Consider the following 17,889-nt stretch of genomic DNA (forward strand, 5'->3'; position numbering starts at 1 on the left):
GGCCAGACCATACATGACAATGGAACTCTGACCTACAACCTCTGCAGCAGCCAGTCTGGGAAGCCAAACTACTATGTCTGCAGCAGTTGGCTCAGAATGGGCAGCACTTGATGAATGACAGCCATGTTCCCTATATTTTGTTCCTACTTCCAACTCAGGACCAACCAGAGAAAGCCAAATACGATCCTCAAACCCACGGCAAGGTATGCCCCAATTCTAGTTAGCCCACTTCCAATTTCCCAGCCAATATCCTCCAATCAGGGCACACCTGACTCTCTTTTCTTACTGGAAAGTTCTGTCTGAGAGGTTAAAAAGGGGCTATTACTTTAAGAGGTGCGTGACTGAAATCTGGGAAAGGGAGAGCTCCCTGCCCTCAGGCCTAGGGTATACACAAGGTAATTTACAGGCAATTGCTTTATACAACTCTAAATAGAAATGAGGGGGTTGGAGGGGGTAGTTTATTGGGATGCGCCACAGAGGGAGACGTATTTTGCCTCCAGGTTACTCCTAAAATCTGAGAGAGGACACCTGACTTTTAAATACTGTCAAGGAAATATAGTAGTCCCCTACCCCTTATTTGAGGGGGATACATTCCAAGACCTCCAGTGGATGCCTGAAACGGCATATAGTACCAAGTCCTATACAGTCTGCCTTGGTATCCACGGGGGGATTGGTCCAGGATTCCCACCCCCCAATCCCCAAATCTGCCGGTGCTCAAGTGTCTCATATAAAATGGTGTAGTGTTTTTTTGCACATAACCAACTCACATCAACCCGTATACTTTACATCATCTCTAGATTACTTTTAATACCTAATATGATGTAAATACTGTGTAAGTAATTGCAAGTACAATGTAAATGCTATGTAAACAGTTGCTGGTGCATGGCAAATTCAAGTTTTGCTTTTTGGAACTTTACTGAATTTCTTTTTTTTCAAGGATATTTTGGATCTGAGGTTGATTGAACCCAAGGATGCAGAGCCCATGGATACAGAAGGCCTACTGTATACACTGTGTTTTCCTGAACTAATGGGTGGGTAGCATGTACAGCATAGATATGAAACCGTACAACCCAAATTGGGACTTGAATCCACTGTCTTTTGATTAAAATCATATATCTGGTCACAGGACTTCATGAAGCTCATATTCTTTATGTCTAGAGAGAAAGAATTCAGTGAGAGCCAAAGTGGTAGGTAAGAAGTGGATTTATTGGGACTTCCCTGGCAGTCCAGTGGTCGGGAAGCCGTGTTTCCACTACAGGGGTCATGGGTTCTATGCCTGGTCGGGCAACTAGGATCCCACATGCCTCTCGGCTGACCAAAAACAAAAAAAATTGAAGTGGATTTATTTAGAGAGATCCACACGTCATAGACAGAACGTGGTCCATCTTAGAAGGCGAGAGCGGCCCTGGGAAAAGCACACTCTACAGAGCATGGGCGTTCTCAGAAGGTGAGAAACCTCGAGTCGCGGGGAGGGTGGGTGTGTTAGTTTTTACGTGCTGCGTGCGTAATTTCATAGGCTAATGAGTGGGAGGATTATTCCAACTATCTTAGGGAAGGGGCGGGGATTTCCAGGAATTTGCCAACGGCCACTTTTCGGCGTTTTACTGTCGGCCTCGGAACTGTGGCGGCGCCTGTGGGCGTGGTCTTTAGCATATGCTAATATATTACAATGAGCTCGTAATGAGGCTCAAGGTCCACTGGGAGTCGAGTCTGCCGCCATCTTGGGCCTAGTGGGTTCTGACCAGTTTTTGTCGCCACTAAAGGCCCTGTCTTTCTTTAAGGGTTGAGCCCTGCCCTCTTCCCTCCTGTTTCACACATGCTGGACAAAGGGATGACTCACGACCCAGGACAGAGGGAGCCGGTGCGAGGTTTCATCACGCTGCTCAGAACAGCACTCAAAACTTACGAAATGTTTATTTCTGGAATTTTCTGTCTCATATTTTTGGACTGAGTTTGACTGCGGGTAACTGAAATCTTGGAAGTCGAAACCGAGGATAGGAGGGGATTCACACTAGAATAGTGTGAAACTATGAACTACCTGTTTACAAACGGCTATGAGGAGGTTCTGCCACAGAAGGTAAATGTTAATTTACAGCAGGTGAAATAAGGGGAGTAGAAAAGACTTGGTGTTTTCTTTGCGCTTTTTTTTTTTTTCCCCTGGTTCGCGGGCCTCTCACTGTTGCGGCCTCTCCTGTTGCGGAGCACAGGCTCCGGACGCACAGGCCCAGCGGCCGTGGCTCACGGGCCCAGCCGCTCTGCGGCACGTGGGATCCTCTCGAACCGGGGCACGAACCCGTGTCCCCTGCATCGGCAGGTGGACTCTCAACCACTGCGCCACCAGGGAAGACCTTCTCTGCGCTTTTGACTTGTTCTTTAGTTGGTTGTCATTGGGCAAATTTGAATTTTTCTCCCTCTGTCTTCCTCCAACCTCTCTTCCTCTCTCCTCGCTCTCTCCACCCGCTTGTCTAGTTGTGCATCCTTGTAGGCGAATTTCCTATTTTCTCTGAGCCAAATGGTCCCATATGTAAAAAAAGATTAACAGCTCTTAGTTACCTTTTAGGATTATCAGGATAATTAATTACCTACTACTAGTCCAGGAGTAGGTAAGCAACCAATACAGAGTTTATTTTACCATATTTCTCCATTTTTTTCTGAAGGTGTGTTTTTTTTTTTCCCCCTTGGCTGGGCGGCTTGCGGGATCTTAGTTCCCCCACCAGGGATTGAACCTGGGCCCTGGCAGTGAGAGTGCTGAGTCCTAACCACTGGACTGCCAGGGAATTCCCGATTTCTAAAGTTTTAAAATTGCCCAAACTTACAAAGGTGTGCCAGCTACACCTAAATTCTGAGCAGTACACAGTTACCTGGCAGCAGCATGAAGCTGTCGATGAAAAATTAATCAGTCGATCCAAGAAAGAATTGGAAAATTTTATTCATGCCAAATGTGATAAGTATAACCCGGGAAGAGCATCTCATAAAGCTCTGGGAACTGTTCTGCTCATTAGAAGTCAAGACACAGTTAGGGTCATTTGAGACAGAGGGCTGTACATGAAATGATGTATTCTTTCTTTTTTTTTTTTTCTACTGCCGAACTTGGAGGCTTGCGGCTTGCAGGATCTATCTTAGTTCCCTGACCAGGGACAGAACCCAGGCAGTGAAAGTGCAGAGCGCTAACTACTGGACTGCCAGGGAATTCCCCAAATGACGTGTTTTGTTTTGTTTTGTTCTTATTTTTGCCCGTGCCGCGCAGCATGTGGGAACGAACCCGCATCCCCTGCAGTGGAAGCACGGAGTCTTAACCACTGGACCGCCAGGGAATTCCTGAAATGACGTATTCTTGACAGTTTACATAATCCAGATTTACAAAATCAAGAAGGAATGTTACATTTTAAGGGGTGGTCTTGTTGATGCTAGGAGAATGTTGCTGTTTGTGGTTGAGCAGGTATTCCTGCTGATGGGGGAGGTTTGGTCAATGCACAGTGTGGATACACAGTGCACAGTGCGGGGGAGAAGGGAGGCCAAAGGGCAGAGAAGAATTTTTATGTTTAAATTTTCCTTGTCTTGACATAAAATATGAATTTTATTTCACAAGGGGAAAAGGGCATATTCCAAGAGAACTCCAGAAAATGAGCCAACCTTCTCAACGTCCGCCAAAAGATGAGAGGGGAAGGAGTCTTATTTGAAATGGTTCCTCTGACGGTGTGTTTATTTTAAGAAGGGTGCTTATAGCCTCTATTCAGCATGGTCAGGGGGAGATAATTAGAAATGCAAAATCTCAGGCCCCATCCCAAATCAGAATCTGAATTTTAACAGGATGCCAGGTGATTTGTTTGAACTTTAAAGTTTGAGGGCCACTGCCTTAGCATACATCTTCCTAGAAATCAGTCCACTCTAGATGTTGGTAAATAAACGTTTAATTATAGAATAGTTTTAGATTTACAGAAAAATTGGGAAGAGTGTTCATGTACCCAACACCCAGTCTCCCCTGTTAACATCTTATGTTACTCTAGTACATTTGTTACAATTAAATCAATATTGATACAATATTAACAAAAGTCCAGAGTTTATTCATATTTCCTCACTGTTCCCCAATGTCCTTTCTCTGTCCTGTGACCCATGGAGCACACCACGTTACACTTAGTCATCATGCCTCTTTAGATCCTTTAGACTGTGACTTTCCTTGTTTCAGTGACCTTGACGGTTTTGAGGAATGCTGGCCAAATATTTTGCAGAATGTCCCTGGATTGGGATTTCCCTGCTATTTTTCTCATGGTTAGTCTGGGGTTATGAGTGTTTGGGAAAAAGACTACAGAGACAGTGCCATTCTCATCACAGCATATTAAAGGTATCCACTATCACCATGACTTAGCAGCATTGATGTTGACCTTGATCACCTGGCTGAGGTACTGCTCATCAGTTTTCTCCACTGTAGAGTTACCTCCCCTCCCCCTTTCCAAACTGTCCTCTCTGGAAAGAAGTCATTGTGTGCAGCCCACACTTAAGGAGTGGCAGTGATGTGCCATCTCCTTAAGGGTGGAGCATCTATGGACGTTATCTGGAACCACTCTAGTATATATTTTTTAAATTAATTAATTTTATTTTTTGGCTGCGTTGGGTCTTTGTTGTTGCTGTGCGCAGGCTTTCTCTAGTTGCAGCGAGCGCAGGCTACTCTTTGTTGCCGAGCGTGGGCTTCTCATTGCGGTGGCTTCTCTTGTTGCAGAGCATGGGCTCTAGGTGCACGGGCTTCAGTAGTTGTGGCATATGGGCTCGGTAGTTGTGGCACACGGGCTCAGTAGTTGTGGCACACGGGCTTAGTTGCTCCGCAGCATGTGGGATCTTTCCGGACCAGGGCCCGAACCCGTGTCCCCTGCATTGGCAGGCAGATTCTTAACCACTTCGCCACCAAGGAGTCCCTGATATTTTTAAATAAACTTTTGCTTCCCTTACAATTCCTTGAATGTAATAAAGGAATAAGTGTTTTTGAATCAAAGAATAAGGAACTGCAATTAGGGCTATCATTTCCCCCACTTCTTCGTTTCTCCTGAACCAGAAGTACAGAAGAGACTCTTTTCTCTTGGATGCCGTATGGGGCTATAAGAGTGCAGGGGCAGAAACCAGGCTTAGCTGTTTTTTGGAGGTTAGGGTCTGGCAAATCGAAAATGTGGAGTCTGCCAACATTTTAAAATTTGTATGTTTTTTGGCATCTCCACACAAATTTGATCATTGTTCAATTTTCTGGTTTGAAGTGTAATTACTGTTTGGTACTGTAATTAGGTAAGTTATTACCATGGGGGAAACTGGGTGAAGGTTACACAGTGGAGGGGGTGTTGCAATCAGGAAAAGAAAAAATGTCTGAAAAGTTCCCTTAGGGGGTTGATAATGAAAAAAAAAGTTGAGAAACAGTGTTCCCAGATGATGTTTGGTAGGTAATCAAAGAGGGCCGCTCTGAGAGTTTGGGTAGAGTATATTGCTAAAACAGGTGCTTGAGGAATATCTGAGATCTGGTCCTGTTTGCCCACGTGAGGGATGAGGCAATGGAGACCGAGAAAGACGTGGCTTGTCCCGAGCCATTCAGTGAGAACGCTGCGGAAGGCCCAGGACAAGAAATGGGAGCTTCTGAGACCAAGACTAACTGTCCTTCCAGTTTACCCTAAGCTTCAAACAGTGCTTATCAAATGGCTATAATGCACCTGCTTTCTTGGTCATGTTCTCAGTCAGTCTCCACAACATTCCTCAGAGGTACAGACATACTAGCCCACGTTGGGAAAAAGAAGCACCAGAATCCATCACAGCTCAGAGCATGTGGCCTACTTCGTTTTTTTTCTTTTTAAGTCATTTTGTCACCATTTTTCTTAAAATTTATTTATTTTTGGCTGCATTGGGTCTTTGTTGCTGTTCACAGGCTTTCTCTAGTTGCGGTGAGCAGGGGCTACTCTTCGTTGTGGTACACAGTCTTCTCATTGCGGTGGCTTCTCTTGTTGCGGAGCACAGGCTCTAGGGACGCGGGCTCAGTAGTTGTGGCACGTGGGCTCAGTAGTTGTGGCACACGGGCTTAGTTGCTCTGCGGCATGTGGGATCTTCCTAGACTAGGGCTCGAACCTATGTCCCCTGCATTGGCAGGCAGATTCTTAACCACTGCGCCACCAGGGAAGTCCTGTGGCCCACTTCTGAGGGACTTAAGGGCACAAGACTTAGCTAAGAATTTGATATATGTTTAAATGGCTTGTGAACAGAAAGAAGGTCCTAAAATGTTTGAGTTATGCACTGACTTGCTTTAAGAGATATTTTCTAGAAGTACTCATCAAAGAGCGATCTTCTTTATATTCTGAAATTACAAAGAACAGAATTTTAAAATGTTGTTACTCCTGATGGAAACCTATTACGTTCATGTGATCACCAGTGATTCCAGAGAAGTTCTAAGTATGCATTTATAGGATATGCTTACTAGAAGGAGGACAATCATTAAGAATAGCCAATTCCCCCCCCCGCTTTTTTGGTCATATTAGAACTGTGATGGTAATAAACTCAAATAGTGAGAGACTAAGAGAGTAAATATCTTTTTTTTTTGGTGCCAATGTACAAATCATGCAATACAGCAAACAGACATATAAGGGCAGAGGGAGAAAAACAGAATTCAGTAGATACATAAAATTTTAACTGAGCAGTATTATGACAAATATGCAGCATGTTCAATCAAATTAAGTGAAAATGGAGGAAGCCCCAGACATCCCTTAATAACACTCAGAATGGCACAAAGGCAGTCATTTGGGCTTCTGTGTAGATCCGAGGTCTGCAATCTCCAGTCTGCAGGTCAAATCTGCCAGCTGCCTGTTTTCGTAAAACTATTTTACTGGAACTCAGTCCCTCCCATTTGCTTACATATTGTCTCTGGCTGTTTCAGCACAGCTCTTTTTTTTTTTTTTGGAAGGAGATAGTAGCCTCTTTTGCTTGAGAAAAGGAATATATTCAGACGCTCTGTGATTTGAGGATTTAAAAAGGGAGAAGCTGGACTTCCCTGGTGGTCCAGGGGTTAAGACTCTGCGCTTCCACTGCAGGGGCATGGGTTCGACCCCTGGTCAGGGAAATTCCGCGTGCTGCAGGGTTCCGGCACAAAAAAAAAAAAAAAAAAAAAAAAAAGGAAAAGCTGCCCAATGCTTAAGTGTAGATGCACTGAGAAAGAAGAAGGGGTGGGACCTGATTTGAAGGAGCTGGATGCTGAAACCAGCCCAGCTCCAGGGCGTTACTGGTAGGCGGTACTGAATGAGGATTGAAATAATTGAGCACCACAAAGGGCAAACCAGGGTGTGCTCGGAGAGGCTTGGGCTGACGGGTCACACTACCCTCCCCAGAGGAGCCCCTGCGGGATCTGCCCCGCCTGCTCAGTCTCCTTGTCAGTGGCAGTGGGTAACCCCCTCCACCTGCCTGTCTCTGCACACATCTTGCCCAGAGCAACCTCACTGGCCAAGAAGAAAGAACTCACATCCCCATTTTTCCCTGTGCCTGGGGTTGTATCAGTTTTGCAAATCACTTTCTATCCCAGAACTGAAGCTAAAAAGATTCTTTTTCCTGTTAAATGAGTGGAGTTCAGAGATCTCAGCCTGTGTGGTCACACACGTGCCATCTAGAATGCCACCTTTCCTCCTCCTGAGACCCAGCAGGGAAGAAAAGGAAGAGCCTCAGACAAAGACGAACAATCCAGACAGAGAATAGGGGACCCTCGAAGAGGGGGAAGAGGGCTAGGCAGCTCTGACAGCTGTAGGCTTCTCTCTGAGGCGTTTCCAACACCAACTGGAACAATTCAACTCAACTCTGACACTAAGTACCCAGAATTCACGCAGATCTCGTAACTTATGGGCTCAGTTCCACAAGACTGTGCCCACTTCAGACACCAGCCGTGAATGGGGTGCCCAAGCTACTCCCACTTCTTCCCAACCAGCTACACGTTTGAGGTTTCCCATGGTCCCCTCTCAAGTTCAATATTTGCTAGAAGGACTCACACAGAACTCTGAAAAACATTTTGCTTCCTACGATTAAATTATAGTTAGGGCTTTCCTGGTGGCGCAGTGGTTGAGAGTCTGCCTGCCGACGCCTGAGACGCGGGTTCGTGCCCCGGTCTGGGAGGATCCCACATGCCGCGGAGCGGCTAGGCCCGTGAGCCATGGCCGCTGAGCCTGCGCGTCCGGAGCCTGTGCTCTGCAACGGGAGAGGCCGCAACAGTGAGAGGCCCGGTACCGCAAAAAAAAAAAAAAAAAAAAAATTATAGTTAGACAAGGAAGCCATTAGACTGATGTGCTTTATCTAAGCGATCCAAAATCTAAGCCTGCAAACGCCTCAAGAGAACGAAATCTACGCGCTAAGGACAACCAATCATAAACAGCCAGCTAGGCTTTAAGCTATAGTCAATCACACTTGCTTTACTTTGCTTCTGCCTTTTCTCTGTAAAAGTCTCTCCCCAGCTCCCAACCACTTCTGATTTGGTGCTGCCCAATTCAAATTGGTTTTTTGCTCAAACAAACTCTTAAAAATTTTAATATGCCCCAGCTTAGTTCTGGTGTCAAGAGAGGGAACCAAAGGCAACCCCAGACAGCCCCCAAGAGCGCTGAGCAACCAGGGAAGGTACCTGCTGAGTCCCTGGAGCTGGCTGTATTCTCGCTGCCTCTGGAGGTGCTGGGCAAGTCCTCGCGGTCCTGGATCCTGGACCTGTAGCTCTTGCCTTATGAGCTTTCCGACCATCTGAGCATTTCTTTTTCTGGCCTGGATCTGGAAACCTCCTGGAGGCTGACTGGGTCCAGAAATTGGATTGTGTCTGGGGCCAGACTGGGTCCCATTTAGAAACTGGAGTGGGTCTGATTTAAACTGGAGTGGAGCTAGTGTGAGCCCTCACGTGAATAAAAATTTGTTTTAAGGCTGAACTAGTAGGTTAACCACACCAAAGATAATCTTGAGTTACAGTGGCCTCAATGGAGTCACTTAACCATCTTAGATAAGCTTATCCATTCATGAGGTGCCCTAGAGAGGGTGTTCTCAAGCAGGCACGCATTATAAAGGGCAGAGGGATAATAACTTTACCTCCTTTACAGCTTCTGGTGACCAGGATGAGACACCCTGGGACAGTCTACTCGCTCCAGAGCCAGCAGACAGCATCCTGGGAAAACTGGCAGAAGCTGGCAAACAGTGACAATTGTTACCGAAGTTGGCTCTTGCAGATCTATCTCCGTGGTGCCTGGTCGAGAGAGGAAGGTAAAATTTCACATTGTTTCTTCCTTTCCAAATTCAGATTGGCAGGAAAAACATTGGTTATCGTTCCTTTCTTTCCCAGGACAGCTACTGCCTTCTTGTTCGTCTCATTTTGTGTCCGGAGAGCTTGGCTTGTCAACCATCTGGTTGGGGGTCCCCCAGATATAGACAGACAGAAGTCTGGGTTGCACCCCATTTGTGGCTGGGGTCCTACTTACTGTTGCCCCCTCTCAGGGGGACTGTCTAAGTCTCTCTTCCTTTTGGCTGTCTTTGGGAGTGACTCTGGATCTTGGGAGGGCAGTATCTTTTGCACCCTCTTTGGGGACATGTCTTATATCTAAGCGGTTATTCAGTATTGCCAGGAGTATTTACTGTTGTCCTGGCTGAAACCTGACAACATATTTGAAAAGATTTTTTTTTAAAGTAACTCTGTGGTTACGTAGGGGTGGAAAACTTTTCCTTTCTTTCTTTCTAGGTTCTTTGGCTGGTCTAGTAATTAAATTGACGTAAGACGGGTTAACAGGAGATAAACAATTTTTGTACATAAGGAAGTCCCATAAAAATATGAGACTCCCTGGCAGTCAGGTAGTCGAGGCTGACATACCTAGCTAAGGAGAAGGGGTTAGGGGTCTGGGGCTTCAAAGGGGAGGAAGACATTTCACACGAAGATGAGAAGAACAAATGTTTGGTAAACAAATGTTTGCCTTGCCATGCAGAAAAGTCTTTTTTTTAAAACAGAGAACAGGAGTATTTATTATTTATTTATTTTAAAATTTATTTATTTATTTTTATTTTTGGCTGTGTTGGGTCTTTGTTTCTGTGCGAGGGCTTTCTCTAGTTGTGGCAAGCGGGGCCCCCTCTTCATCGCGGTGTGCGGGTCTCTCACTATCGTGGCCTCTCTTGTTGTAGAGCACAAGCTCTAGATGCGCAGGCTCAGTAGTTGTGGCTCATGGGCCTAGTTGCTCCGCGGCCTGTGGGATCTTCCCAGACCAGGGCTTGAACCCGTGTCCCCTGCATTAGCAGGCAGACTCTCAACCACTGCGCCACCAGGGAAGCCACAGATAAGTCTTGCTGATATAAAAAGTAATCTTTGGCAATAGCTCTCTTTCTGGTACAGACCCGCTATCTAAATTCTTTTAGGCAGTTGAGAGGGAGGGAAAAAGCTCTTCTTGGGTCTGCTGGGCTCTAATCCGTCTTAGCTCAAAATAACCCACACGCCGAAGTGGCACATTCTGGGGTAGTGTATTCTGCTCCCCTTTGTCAGAAGTTGGCCAAATTGGAAGCGGATATTCCGACTCATAGAAACTTATTTAAGGCCTTCTCTCCTTAACTAAAGTGAAATTATGACCCAGAGAGAAAGAAAAACATTCTGAAGCCTTTGTGGAAGGATTTACTAAAACGTTCCAAAGACAAACAGCTCTAAGTCTAGAACGTAGGAATCTTTTGATTTCCATCTTAGCGGAAGATCTACTTCCTGATAAGAAAAAGCAAATTGAGGGTAATGTAGTTGAATGGCTGGGTCAGCATCTTGACATGGTATCATTCAGGTTGCAGCCCAGTTCTCCGAGGAATTACAAACAACTGTACTTGTCATACAAATTGAGTTTTTACAAGAACAAAAGTATGGCACTAGAAACAAATTCAAAGCCCACCTGTTACTTTACCAATACCAAAACCTTCCCTGTTCATCTCAGAAGTCTTGCAGATATTAAAAGATACCTATTTAAAAAACAAAAGCCCTTCTTGGGGAAACTTACATCCTTTCTCTGTTTCTCTAAGATGTAAATGTTCCCCCAGAATTAAGGCAAGGGGCCAGGTCTTTGTGTCTCATCATCAGTGTAGACTGCCCCGGGACAGGGCATAAACTTGAGTGAAACAGTTCCCTTTAGTCAAGGGCAATTCCTCAGGAGGGCTTCATCTGTGAGCAGCTGTGAGCAACAATTCCAGCAGCTGGGATGAGTACCTACATCCCAGAAGGGCATCTGTTTGCACCACCACATCTACTACAAGGCTGTTATCGCTCGTCCTAGGCCATGCAGATAGTAAATGGCAAAGGGTGACATAGGAGCCCTGCCAGCCTCACTCCATCCTGTTAACTGGAGTGGAGACTTTTTTTTTCCCACATATATTAAAATGTACTAATATTATTTTGATTTCATAATCAATCCAGTTAACATATAGTTTGGACATAAGATTTATTTTATAAAAAGCAGTTTAACTCAAAAATTAAAATATTATTTGAGATTGTTTTCTCACAGTGTTTTAATACATCATGTTAACTAAGAATCCTACAGTGGTCTGAGAATCCTAACATGGTCTGAACTGATCTGAATACTTTTTAATACTTGAAGACTTTGAGGACCTTTTTTTAAAAAAATTATTCCAACCTGATAGAGACAGGGCCTGTCCTCACTAAGCTCATAATTAAATTGTATCTAAAAGGCATTGTGGGGATTCCTCCTGCTGTTTTTTCATTTTTCTTAATTTTATTTATTTATTTATTTTTGGCTGTGTTGGGTCCTTGTTGCTGCACGCCGGCTTTCTCTAGTTGCAGCAAGCAGGGGCTACTCTTCGTTGAGGTGCACAGGCTTCTCATTGCAGTGGCTTCTCTTGTTGCGGAGCGTGCTCTAGGCACGCGGGCTTCAGTAGTTGTAGCTCACGAGCTCTAGAGCGCAGGCTCAGTAGTTGTGGCGCACGGGCTTAGTTGCTCTGCGGCCTGTGAGATCTACCTGGACCAGGGCTTGAATCCGTGTCTCCTGCATTAGCAGGTGGATTCTTAACCACTGCCCCACCAGGGGAGTCCCTAAAGCTTCCCTGTCTTAACTCTGCTTAATGAGAAGGGTGGACTCTGTCTGGTGACCTGGGCTCACAGGGGTAGAGTCTTTCTGATGACCCTCCCTGGCGCCTCAGCTTACCTCACTGCCAGGAGAAACATCTGTAAACTCTTTTCAGGAGCAGTTGAGCTGTAAAGTGCAAAGGATCTTCTGAGCAGTTTAGTAAGAACTTTCCTGGATTGTCAACATGGCTAGTGTACAAATCTTATACTCGGAGAGCGTCAAGCTACTTGTTAGGGCACAGCTGAGTCTCCAAAATCAATGCAATTTAACTGTTTGCACATGCATTGCCAGATGTCCATAGTGGCCTGACAAACATCTGGTATGGCTACAAAGTTTGGATTTAGAGTCTAAACAGATTGAAGTAGAGGATTCCAAAGTGGCACTCACGAGGCCCTGACGCTGTGTACCAAGTGGCTGTGTATGTGCATACATGTGTTTTATGGGAGAAGGGCTCACACTTCCTTGATGGGCTTTGTAAACCCCTCAAAATACAGGACCACTGGTTTAGAAAACAACAACAAAAAAACCAAGACTCTCTTTTTTTCCTATTTTGTTACTCAGATGTCTACTACTTGTTTTTTCCTGATTTTGCTAAAAATTGGTCCTGGGTTGATACTTAATATGAGTCCAGGGACTGTGGTGTGTCATGTGGGTGACAAAATGGCAAATCTTGATCCATCATAACAGCGTGCATCTGGCAATTGGACCGCACCTTCGTGGCCCGACGCAGTTCTTCTCTGCTCATCTGAGCGTTGGGCATCGTGCTGAGAGCTTTTGCCCTGTTTTAAAATATGTTTGTGTTTTAAACCATCCTGCACATATTTCTATAATGTATTATACCAGGCTATGTGCAAGGTCTATAGGGTATATAAAAAATGATTTATCTGTAATCTCAATAGGCCTCCAGTCCCTTTGAGACTTAAAGGCAGCGGATGGGAATTCCGCGGTGGTCCAGTTGTTAGGACGCAGCACTTTCACTGCCATGAGCCTGGGTTTGACCCCTGGTTGGGGAACTAAGATCCCACAAGCTATGCCGTGTGGCCAAAAAAAAATAATAAGAATAAAAATAAATAAAGGCAGCGGAAGTGAACACTTACTGGGCAATTTCTTTGTGTCAGGCTATTAAAAACATATATCATCCTTTTTACCTCTCAGCACTCTGAGGTTGCTATTGTCCATTCCCTCAGATGACTTTTTTTGTTGTTAGTAAAACCAGAAAACTGAAGCTCAGAGACTTTGAGGAACTTCTCCTTGGTCACATAGAAAACAAGTGGTAAAGTATATTTAATAATGTCCATCGGGGGTTTCCTGGTGGCGCAGTGGTTGAGAGTCCGCCTGCCGATGCAGGGGACACAGGTTCGTGCCCCGGTCCAGGAAGATCCCACATGCCGCGGAGCGGCTAGGCCCGTGAGCCGTGGCCGCTGGGCCTGTGCGTCCGGAGCCTGTGCTCTGCAATGGTCTGCAGCAGGAGAGGCCACAGCAGTGAGAGGCCTGCGTACTGCAAAAAAAAAAATAAATAAAGTCCATTGATGCACTTGTTCTTGTTTATACTGTAGGGCCCTTCCTCACTCCTTTCTTAAGGAATTCTCTGAATGGTGAAGGAAGACCCTGGAAATTCCTTTTAACTTTAAGCCTGGGAGAGGGGACTGTTCATATCTAGGGGAATAAATATCAGAGGAGGATGAAGGAGAGAAGAGAGGGCTGAAGAGGCTCTCTGCTCCCTCCCCCAAGCCCATGCCATTGTCTTGGAAAGGAAAGGTCAAGGGCAGAATTTTGAGAGTTGGAAGATCTGGGAAGAATACTCTAGTCAGAGTTCCTTCTTTTTTCTAGGAAGGAAAATGAAGCTGGGAGAAAGGGACTGACAATCAGTGCCACTCGGGTAATTTAATAATCAACATATCCCCTCCCCATTATCTTTTCAGCCTGCCCTCATATATTGACACATGTCCAGAGCATCTTTATGCCCATGCTGCCTCTTTAGTCCTAGACTTTCAAGCCTACCACTCTATGACTGCACAATTATCTGCTGTGTAATAAGCACACATACTATGTTTGTGGGAATAAATGACTACCTTCTGCATAGGTTTCCACTTACTGATTATTTTAGGGGTACCCCAAAGGTTCATGGTCTGGATTGGGAGCCCTCAGAATAGGACTGCCCCAAAACTCAGTGCCAGGAAGCAAACTGGTGCTAAGTAAACCTTTCCTTTGTGCCGCACACATCGTGCTTGACACATCCACACATCTCATCCCGTCTAAAGTTCCGACAATACTCCTTTGAGCTTGGTACAAGCATACCCAGTGTTTACAGATATCTGAAACTTAGTATCTGAGGAGTTAAGAAATTTGCTTCATTTCACCTGGCTATTAGTCATTGGTAGAGCTCCTTAGGTGAACTCAGGTTGACTAATTCCTCCTCTTTTCCCTTACATTAGGCTACTTTCCAATGTTTGTCATAGCGGGTGAGCACACAGGATTTGGGATCTGAGAACCTGGCTACAGGGGAGCTGAGAATTGTCTCCAGGGGCCTGACTAATACTTTGGTCCCCTTGGAGACTCCAGCAGATGCCTAGGGTAGAGTATGTGTGGGGGCGGGGGTGGAGGTCATCTTCTCTACAGTTGGGAAGATGGGCTCACAGTGGGATGACACAAGCAGAGAAGAATAAGAATAACTGGCATCCATTGGGTACTTAAAGACATCTGCTAAGGCGCCTATGGACAGTGTCTTATTCAATTTTCACAATAACCCAGAGGTGCAGGTACTATTATAATTCCCACGTACAGATGAGAGAATGAGCCTTGCAGAAGTTAACTTGCCCCAATAAACTCAGGCAAGTTTGATAGTTAACTAGGAAGTAAGGAACCTTGATTGGTACCTAGGTCTGTCCGACCTCAGAGCCTTAGTACTTTACTGCACTGCATCTCATATCAAGAGTGATTATTCTTTCTGTGCCACCAACTTAACAACTGCTAAACCACAGAAATCTTTTATTTCTGGGCAGTTCAGCCAAGTAAGTTTTATCCCCTAATGACACAGATCTTTTGCTTAGAGAGCTGCCAACCTGATATAACTTCCCTCTCTAGTTGCTGGCGGTTGTTCATTCATTCAGGGCTGCTGTTAATTTTAATGAGTTGTTTGACCTTTGACCCCTATAACATTCATCAGATGAAAAGGAAGTTTCTTAACATGGAAAATCACCAACAAATACCAAAAGCTCTAGTTCAACCAAGCCAGACATGCTTGAATAAATCTCCACAGAGCTCAGGAAATGTCTGCTTGTGCCCTTGCCATTTGTACAGAGACATTTAACTCCAACACAATCTTTACTATCATTAGGTATTGCTAACACACCAATCTTAACCAGACCATCAGCTTTAATTTTTCTGCGGGAAAAAGAGCAACTTAAGCCTTTCACATAGTCTACATTACTGGTACTACAGATCTCACCCTATCACACACACACCACACACCACACACACACGCGTACTTCCTCAGCAAAAAGAGACTTTTAAGACGCTAAAACAATAAAAACACTTAATGCTCTAAAATACAGAAAGGAAACAGAAACCTTCCACAGTGGGTGGGGTAGGGGTGGGGGGTAAGAGTAGGCTACAAAGACAGCAGGAAGAATGTAAATTAAGCATAAAAGAGGATTTCCCCTCTCTGAAGTTGGAGAGATGTTGTTTGCCAAGAACGTCCTTTTCTGAAGATGCCTGTGAATAGGATTAGTTTCTTATTTGGTAATTTTTGGATTTGGGGAAAGAATCTCTTGAATTTTTAAGTTTTCCTTCTGTAATTTTTTATTTTTTCCTTTGGCCACAGTGCACAGCTTGTGAGATCTTAGTTCCCCAACCAGGGATTGAACCCTGGCCCTCAGCAGTGAGAGAGTGGAGTCCTAACCACTGGACTGCCAGGGGAGTCCCCCATAACTTCTTGACTTACACCTCTTGACTGAGCTCTTATTCTTCTGTTGTGAACAGATTGCTAGGAAAAAGTAACTTAGTGGAAAATATTTAAAAGAAATGAAAGGAGGAAAGTGTATGTTGCTTCTGGTCAGAATTTCCCTACAAAATTTGTCATGAGTTGCTTTCTGCTCCACTCTTCCAGGACTGAGTCTCCACTGTCATAACCCACTCCCTACATTGGAACTTGGGATGAAGGCTGGTTTTTGGGTACCGGATCCACGTTACTGGCAAATGAAAAAGTTCTTAACACTTTGTTTCTACTTCACAGGACTATTTTTCTCTTTCTCTTTGCCCCACCCCCTTCCTTTGAATTGGTGGACACACTCTGCTAAAAGTTTTTGTTTTTCCTACAAAGTAAGCTGCAACTTAAATCAATGGAAACCTCAGTTACTGAAATATTAAGCTTTTAAGTGAGTCAGTAGGGGTAATTGTAGCACGTGTTTGACAGGCACCAAAGTATCAAAATTAAATTGGTCCATTGAAGTCCACTTACATATATAAAACTTTTTCTCAATTTAAAAGCCCCTATTAAGCCTCTATTAAGAGGGGCTTCCCTGGTGGCGCAGTGGTTAAGAATCCACCTGCCAGTGCAGGGGATGCGAGTTTGAGCCCTGGTCCGGGAAGACCCCACATGCTGCAGAGCAACTAAGCCTGTGCCCTACAACTACTGAACCTGCACTCTAGAGCCCGAGTGCCACAACTACTGAGCCCACCTGCCACAACTGCTGAAGCCCGCGTGCCTAGAGCCCGTGCTCCGTACAAGAGAAGCCACTGCGATGAGAAGCCTGCGCGCCGCAACGAATAGTAGCCCCCACTCACCACAACTAGAGAAAGCCCACGTGCAGCAACAAAGGCCCAAAGCAGCCAAAAAAAAAAAGTAATAGATGCTCATTTTATTTTTTAATTTTTAATTAAAAAATGTTTTATTGAGGTATAGTTGATTTACAACATTTTGTTAGTTTCAGGTGTACAGCATAGTGATTCAGCTTTATATATATTCTTTTTCAGATTCTTTTCCCTTATAGGTTATTACAAAATATTGAGTATAGCTCCCTGTGCTATATAGTAGGTCCTTGTTGGTTATTTATCTTACATATAGTAGTGTATGTATATTAATCCCAAACTGCTAATTTATCCCTCCCCTCCTTTTCCCTTTGGTGACCATAGGTTTGTTTTGTATGGCTGTGGGTCTATTAATAGGTGCTGATTTTAGAAAGCATGCAAAATAACTAAAACAAAGAAGAAAGTAAAATTCACACATAAAATCCTGTCACCCAGCGGTAACAGCTATTAGCAATTTAATGTATTCCTTTTCAATCATGTGTTTTTGGTAATGGCTGCATGTCTAAAAATCTAGACCAGGGCCTGATCTGTTGTAAATTTAATAAATATTTGTGTTATGTGGACAAAATGATTTGTGCATTTCAGGTGACCAGGGTCTGTTGTGTTTTTGATTTCTGTGAAAGTTCTGTCAGTTACAGCTATAAACAACATTAATCTGTTGTAAGTTACTCCTGCTTGATCTCCTTGTGTGTTTGACCTTGAAAGCCTGCTCTCTTGACTTATCTACATAAATCTGAGAGTACATGTTAATAGTACTAATAGATTAATTAGATAATATAGCCACATGTTAATATTAATTTTAATCTGTGGCATGCCACCAGAGGGGAGTGGCAGCATGCATTGTTAGGAAGAGCACTGGCCCTGGAGTCATCCAGATAAGGACTTTAATTCTGGCTCTGCAACTTCCAACCTTTGTAGCCTTAACAAATTACTTCATCTCTTGAGCCTTAATTTCCTCATTGCTAAAATGACATAGTGGGAAATTCCCTAGCTGTCCAGTGGTTAGGAC

General features: G+C 44.5%; 1 long non-coding RNA gene across 2 annotated transcripts in view; it reads left to right on the plus strand.

Moving 5' to 3' along the window:
- Nucleotides 1–1,703: 1,703 nt before the first annotated feature.
- Nucleotides 1,704–17,889, plus strand: part of LOC307178707 — a 369,464-nt gene continuing 353,278 nt past the window's right edge. For both annotated transcript variants that reach the window (XR_013825265.1, XR_013825266.1), the window contains exons 1-2: nt 1,704–2,077; nt 9,078–9,237. This is a non-coding gene — a long non-coding RNA (uncharacterized lncRNA). The remainder of the gene's footprint in view (nt 2,078–9,077; nt 9,238–17,889) is intronic.

Source organism: Stenella coeruleoalba, assembly GCF_951394435.1.
Source record: "Stenella coeruleoalba genome assembly, chromosome: 20".
In the NCBI taxonomy this organism is placed as follows: domain Eukaryota; kingdom Metazoa; phylum Chordata; class Mammalia; order Artiodactyla; family Delphinidae; genus Stenella; species Stenella coeruleoalba.